Raw genomic sequence first — 7,178 nt, forward strand, 5'->3', positions numbered from 1 at the left:
ATGCTTTGATGTGGTGGAATATGATTGTACAAACTCATGGACGAGAAACAATTTACAATATGACATGGCCTGAACTTAAAACCCTTGTAGTAGAACATTTTTGCCCAAGAAATGATCCAGAAATTAGAATACGAACTTTGGAATTTGGAAATGAGAGGCGCTGAGCAATTAAGTTACACAAATCGTTTCAATGAATTGATTCGTTTAATACCATGGTCAATTAATCTGGAATCCAAATGTATTGAGCGCTACATTTGGGGATTGACCCCAGCCGTGAGAAATATAGCCAACTCCATAGCCCACCCAACTTTAGAAAGTGTTGTGTCACAAGCTAACGTCGTTACTTTTGATCTTACAAGAAACGGTGGATTAAGAGTACCAGGTGAATCGTCCGGTGTGAAAAGAACTGGCTATACCTCTAGGACACAAGCGAAATCTCAGAATAAATGAATCTGCCCTACAACTCCAATCTATGCTATGACCAATTCCAATATGAAACAAGATACGTATAAAGGGTCATTTCCGAAGTGTGGAAAGTGTAATTTGCATCATACTGGAGAATGTCGAACGACCATATGTCAAAGAGGCGGAAATATTGGGCATTTTGCCCCAAGTAGTAGAACTATAATGAATACTTCAAACCGACAGTTTCAAGCAACCAACCTCGTCGTTCCCAAACATCTAGTCCCCAACCAATCCGACAACAATCTAATCAGCAAACTCCATCTACAATGAACCCCCATTCATGTTATAAATGCGGTATTAGGAAACACTTTAGGAGACACTGCCCCAAATTGAATCCTGATGTAGTAAAAGGACAAAACCAAAGGCAAACATCAACTTCCAATCCAGCTAGGGGATGCGCCTTCGTAAACGGATCGGACGAAGCGCGACAAGACCCACATGTAGTAACAGGTATATGCTTAGTTTCTAATCATTGAGCTTCAGTCTTAATTGTTACGGACGCCGATAAAAGTTTTGTAGCTACTAACTTCTTATCATAGAGGAAAAATTCGGTTACTGAATTAACAAATCCTTATACTATAGAACTCGCTAACAATAAGTCTATGATTGTTAACCAAATAGTTCGTAACTGCCCTTTTATCCTAAACAACACATCCTTCCTTATCGACGTATTCCCAGTAGATTTAGGAAGTTTCGATGTTATAGTCAGTATGGGCTGGCTATCTAAGTTTAAAGCATAAATTGTTTGTAAGGATAAGATTGTTTGGATACCTCTTTCGAATGATGAAGCAATGATTGTTCAAGGTGAGAAATCTGGTACCGTATTACCTCTCATATCCCAACTTAAGGCACAAAAGTATTTGCGCCAAGGTTTTACATTATACTTAGCGAGTGTAATAGTTAAGGAACCAGATCAAAACTGAATAGAAGACATCCCAGTGGTACACGAGTATTTAGATGTATTTCCCGATGAGTTGTCTGGGTTACCACCGACCCGACAAGTTGAATTCCGAATTGACTTGATACTGGGAGCAGCACCCATTGCTAAGGAACCTTACCGACTTGCACCTCTGAAATGCAAGAACTTTCCAACCAAATGCAGGAGTTATTAGATAGAGGTTTTATCCGACCTAGTTATTCGCCATGGGGAGCACCAGTGTTATTTGTGAAAAAGAAGGATGGAAGTTTTCGGATGTGTATTGATTATCGGGAATTGAATAAAGTGACTATAAAGAATAGATACCCCTTACCTTGAATTGATGACTTGTTTGATCAGCTTCAGGGTGCGAAATATTTTTTGAAAATTGATCTCAGATCTGGTTATCATCAAGTAAGAATTCAGGAAGAAAATGTACCAAAAACAGCTTTCCGAACTCGGTATGGTCACTATGAATTTTTGGTTATGCTGTTTGGGTAACAAATGCACCTGCAGTGTTTATGGATCTTATGAACCGAGTTTGCAAACCCTACCTTGACGAATTCGTGATAATGTTTATCGATGACATTTTGATATATTCGAGAAGTAAGGAAGATAACGAACAACATCTGCGGGTAATCTTAGAATTGTTGAGGCAAGAAAAGCTATACGCTAAGTTGTCCAAGTGTGAATTCTGGCTACAAGAAGTCCAATTTTAAGGACACATTGTGAATCGACAAGGAATCCGAGTAGACCGATAAAGTATTTTATTACAAAAACCGGGTCTGAATTCCTACAATTCATAATCTTCGTGAGCTGATTCTTGATGAAGTACACAAATTAAAGTATTATATTCACCCAGGCTCTGATAAGATATATAAAAATGATAAGGAATTTTACCGGTGGCCTGGTATAAAGAAGGATATAGCCTTGTATGTAAGTAAATGCACGAATTGTGCACGAGTTAAGACTGAATACCAAAGGCCTTCGAGAATGTTGCAACAACCCAAAATCCCACACAATGGAAATGGAAATAAATTACCATGGACTTTGTAACACACCTTCACAAAACCTCCCAAAGACATAATGCCATTTGGGTAATTGTAAACCGACTAACCAAATTCGCACACTTCATTCCAATATGCAACAACTACACTACCGAAAAACTCGCTCAAATTTGCATTGATGAAATTGTATCCCGACATGGAGTACCACTTTCAGTTATCTCATACCGAGACAGTCACTTTACTTCACGTTTTTGGCAAGCGATTCAAGAAGCTTTGGGAACCCGAATCGAACTGAGTACTGCTTATCATCCCCAAACTGATGGCCAATCTGAGCGAACTATTCAAACCATAGAAGATCTACTTTGTGCTTGTGTACTAGATTTCAAAGAGAACTAGGATCAACACCTCCCGCTCATTGAGTTTTCTTACAATAACAGTTACCACAGTAGTATACAAGCAGCACCATATGAAGCATTATACGGGCGCAAATGTAGATCGCCACTTTGTTGGACAGAAGTGGGTGATACTCAAATTACAAGATCCGATTTAATTCAGGAAACCACCGATAAGATCCACCAGATTAAACGAAAATTGAAAGCTGTCCGTGACCAACAAAAGAGTAATGCCGATATTCGCAGAAAACCGTTATCTTTTAAAATAGGCGACAAGGTTATTTTGAAAGTATCACCATGGAAAGGTGTCATAAAGTTTGGAAAGAAAGGTAAGTTAGCCATGAGATACATTGGACCTTTCGAAATTATTGCAAAAATTGGTCCCGTAGCCTACCGATTGAAATTACCCCTAGAACTGAGCACCATTCACAATGTGTTTCATGTATCGAATATGAACAACAATAGTACCACTGGAAGATGTTTAGATCAATGAAAATCTCAACTTTGTATAGGAACCGATAGAAATTGTGGATGGGAAAATTAAACAGTTACGACACGATAAAATTTCATTGGTAAAAGTTCTGCGGAATTCAAAACAAGGACCCGAATTTACTTGGGAACGAAAGGACGAATTCCGAAAGAAATACCCACACATGTTCTCTAAATAGAAAACCGTTGAGACATCAAATTTCGGGGACGAAATTTCTTAACAGGGGGAGAATGTGACATTCGTGACAAAACGAGGTATACCTTATTCACAACGTAGCGAGTAAACTATAAATCGGTTAATTTGCAGCGATTAAACGAGTAACCAACCGATACTGATAGTGACCCATATATATACTGAGGGGTCATATACGAGTTATATATATATATATATATATATATATATATATATATATATATATATATATTATTGAGGCTAACATATTGATATTTAGGCCCCAGTACGTTTAAAACCATTTAAACGAAAAATGTTTCGTTTATAGATACGCTATGAGTATAAACGCAATCGTTAACATCAAAACGAGCATTGTAGCATCCGTAAAGCCGAAAAAGATTTATAAACACTTATATGATATGTTCTAAGCAATGCATGAAAAAATTTGGATTTTTACAACGAGTCAGTACGTTTTTCTTATTTTTCAAAAATGAGCTAAAAAACACTTATTTTCGCGCTATTTTTCGCACCCGAACTAGTTTTCTTGCGTAAAACCGAACCCGAACTAAATTTGGGCCGAGAATTATACATGGAACAAAAACCGAGGCATCAATGGGCCAAATAGAGGCCCAATGGGCTCCCCATAGTTCTAGCCACCAAAATGGACCAAAGCCCCCCATTGTTATTTTAGCTTGTTATATAAGCTTATACTTGATATTTTTGGCACACAAATTGTCAAACCAACTCACTAGCATCCGTGTTCTTCATTTTCTCAGCCAAACCCTAGAGGTAACTTATAATTTTCATTCATTTCATACATGATTAACAAGATTTAAACATGGAAAATTAAGTCTTGATTAGTTTTAAACATGTTTAACCATTCAAAAATCATAAAAATCAAGTAAAATCATTTTTGATGTTAAAAATGTCTACAAAGCATAATCATATAGATTTTTGGTCAAAAACGCGGATTAGAACATGAATACGACGTTTTTACGGTTCAAAAGTTCAGTTTGAAACCAAAAGTGAAACCCTAATTAACAAGGCTGTTAAATGGATGATTTATGTTTGGTTTGATGTTATATGATATGTAGATACACTGTGCTTGTGACCCAAAACCAGGAGAGTTGTTAAAACCATCAAAATCTACCGAAAACCGACAAGGTATTACTTGTTAACTCATTTAGGGGCTGTTTGTACTTCGATTGTGACGTGCTTGTTTTTAGGTTATGAGACTTTATAGGAGCATCAGGGATCACATAATTGAGTCTCTATTCAAATTTGGAATTTTTCGATAAAAGGAGAATATTTGGCGAATTTATTACCGTTTATTGGTGTTTATTCGAGAAAAATAGGTAAACTTCATGAAAACTTATTAAATTCGGTTCGGAATCCAGAAATTTTATTTTAAGATCACTGGAAAAATTTGGAAACATTTGGAGATGGCTAAGTATTTTTTGTGCAATTGTGTTTTAATCGAGTTTTAACAGCCGAAAACCGCACAAAAAGGCATTTGGACCGAGGAGTTGGATTCTGGAGATTTTGCAGGGGCTATGTGATGATATTTAGACCAATTGGAAAAATTATCGGATATTTCAGATGTCGTTTGATATAAACGGGCTATTTATTACTTAAATATAACACATTTAATGAATTTTTATAAATAGATAATTAACCATAGAATTTCTGAAAATATATTTATAAAATCCATCATATTTAATTTATTTTTACAAAAAGTTTCATAATTTATGTATAATTGCACAATTAGTTATAAATATTTAAAGATTTAAATTATATATGTTTTAACAAAACCGGCAGTTTTGTGTTTAACGAACTGACTGGTATGTTAAAACATCAAAAGTGGTCAAATATCATATTTTTGGATGAATTTGATAAAAACAAACTTTTTACGAGAACTCCGGATGTCGCGGGTGGATTGTACGCGTTTTGTATAATCAAACTTATGTGAAAACGAAAACGAACCCTGCGATCAATCCGGATACCGAAACTTCAAAATTCTTTTATAAATCAAATCATTTTATCAATCAGTATGTTTACTTAAGTTTATGTGATGTTACCTATTTTCGAAACGCGTACACGATCAACTTGGCTAGGCTCGAAAAACGATGAAACATAGTACCAAGTTGAATAGTTGTGAATAGACGCAAATACATCGAATTGAATAAGAAGCTCGTGAACCGGTTATGTGATTTTCATCTAGTTTGTAAACATAGTACCAACCCATGTAATATAATGTAAATTAGTTTGTTGAATTTCTTTATAAATAATGTGGTTGATACCAGAATTATCTGTTACATTCCCGTATTACGCTTCCGCATTTACTTAGTGAGGTGTGACATATAATAAGTTATAATTATTTGACTACAAGTAGTTCTTCAACTAATAAACATCAAATGATTTATATAAACTTTATTCATTTTTGTTAAACTCAGTAAAAATCCCCAAGTCTCCATTTACCATAAGTTAATTAACTTTATAATTCCGGCAGCTAGTCCTTGATTTTTATATCTTCATTATTATTTATAGTTTGGTGAGATTCAATTGCTTCGTTTGTTAACTCGCTTTCGGTTATTATTTCAAGTTGTCTCCAATATCAAAGGCGAGTTTCTCACACCCCCTTTTTACCTTTTTACTATTTTGGGGGTAGCATATATATCCTATCAAAATTCAATTTCGTTTATTTATTATTTACAAACTAAAATTCGCATCATGGACATGTTTGTTTACTTGTTACTTGCTCAAATATTACGTGCATGGATTTCTTCGATAAGTATGATCATACGCCCCCCTTTGCACTAAGGACCATTGTTTCTAGTGGAAAAGGGACTCCGATCTGAGTACATTGGTGCACAATCCCAACTGGAAAAGATCTTCATTTATTCTTTACACTCATGAACCATTGTTTCTAGTGTAAAGAACCCTTATGGGTTTTTCACAAGTTTTCATGGAATTGTATAGTTTTTATGTAGTATTTAAACTATGTGAACTCACCAACTATTCAACAAGAAGATGTTTGTTTTGTTCCTTTTCCCTTGTGTTTGTTCATTTGAAATAACTTGGGTACTTGATGCTTTGGAATGAATTAATGATAATATTGTCACTTAATAGTGTCACATGTGTTTTGGGCAATATGTACGTCACACTCAGGCGTTTCCGCTTTAGCCAGGGTGTTACAGTAAGCGACATACAGTGTAATCGAGTTATGTGATCGACTTAGCATTGTATACGACTCATTGCAGCGAATACAATTGTAATCGGGTCTGCTGTATGTGAGTCAATGAAACCGACTTCTATTGTATACGAACGCTGCACCTCCTTTTAGGGTTACAGGATGAACAATGGCCATGAGGTTGGCCTTAAACCCATTAACAATTTGTTTTTCAACCCTATGACCTTCGTTAGGATGATTTTCTACCCCGCAAGCACTCCCAAGGGCATTCTAGGCTATGGCTTGACCCGTAAATCCCTAAGGTTTGACTCTTTAGGCTCAAAACGCATAAGACTAGTTCTAGGGTTTTCTTAAACGATCCGTTTCCATTTTTGGGTTCGTTACATTCATTTTTAACTTCAAGTTTACAACTTTATAATTCGTTTGGACCAGATCTACTCTCGTTTTAAGTTTCAAGGCCAACCGTTAATGAAAACCTAATCTTTAAAGATCAAGAACATACCTTTTTTTATGTTCGTTTGGTTTCGGCTAGCTTGTTTATGAACCT

Source organism: Bidens hawaiensis, unplaced genomic scaffold, assembly GCF_021521415.1.
Source record: "Bidens hawaiensis isolate Kalapana, Puna unplaced genomic scaffold, B.hawaiensis_p1.1 tig00020886_1, whole genome shotgun sequence".
NCBI classification, from domain to species: domain Eukaryota; kingdom Viridiplantae; phylum Streptophyta; class Magnoliopsida; order Asterales; family Asteraceae; genus Bidens; species Bidens hawaiensis.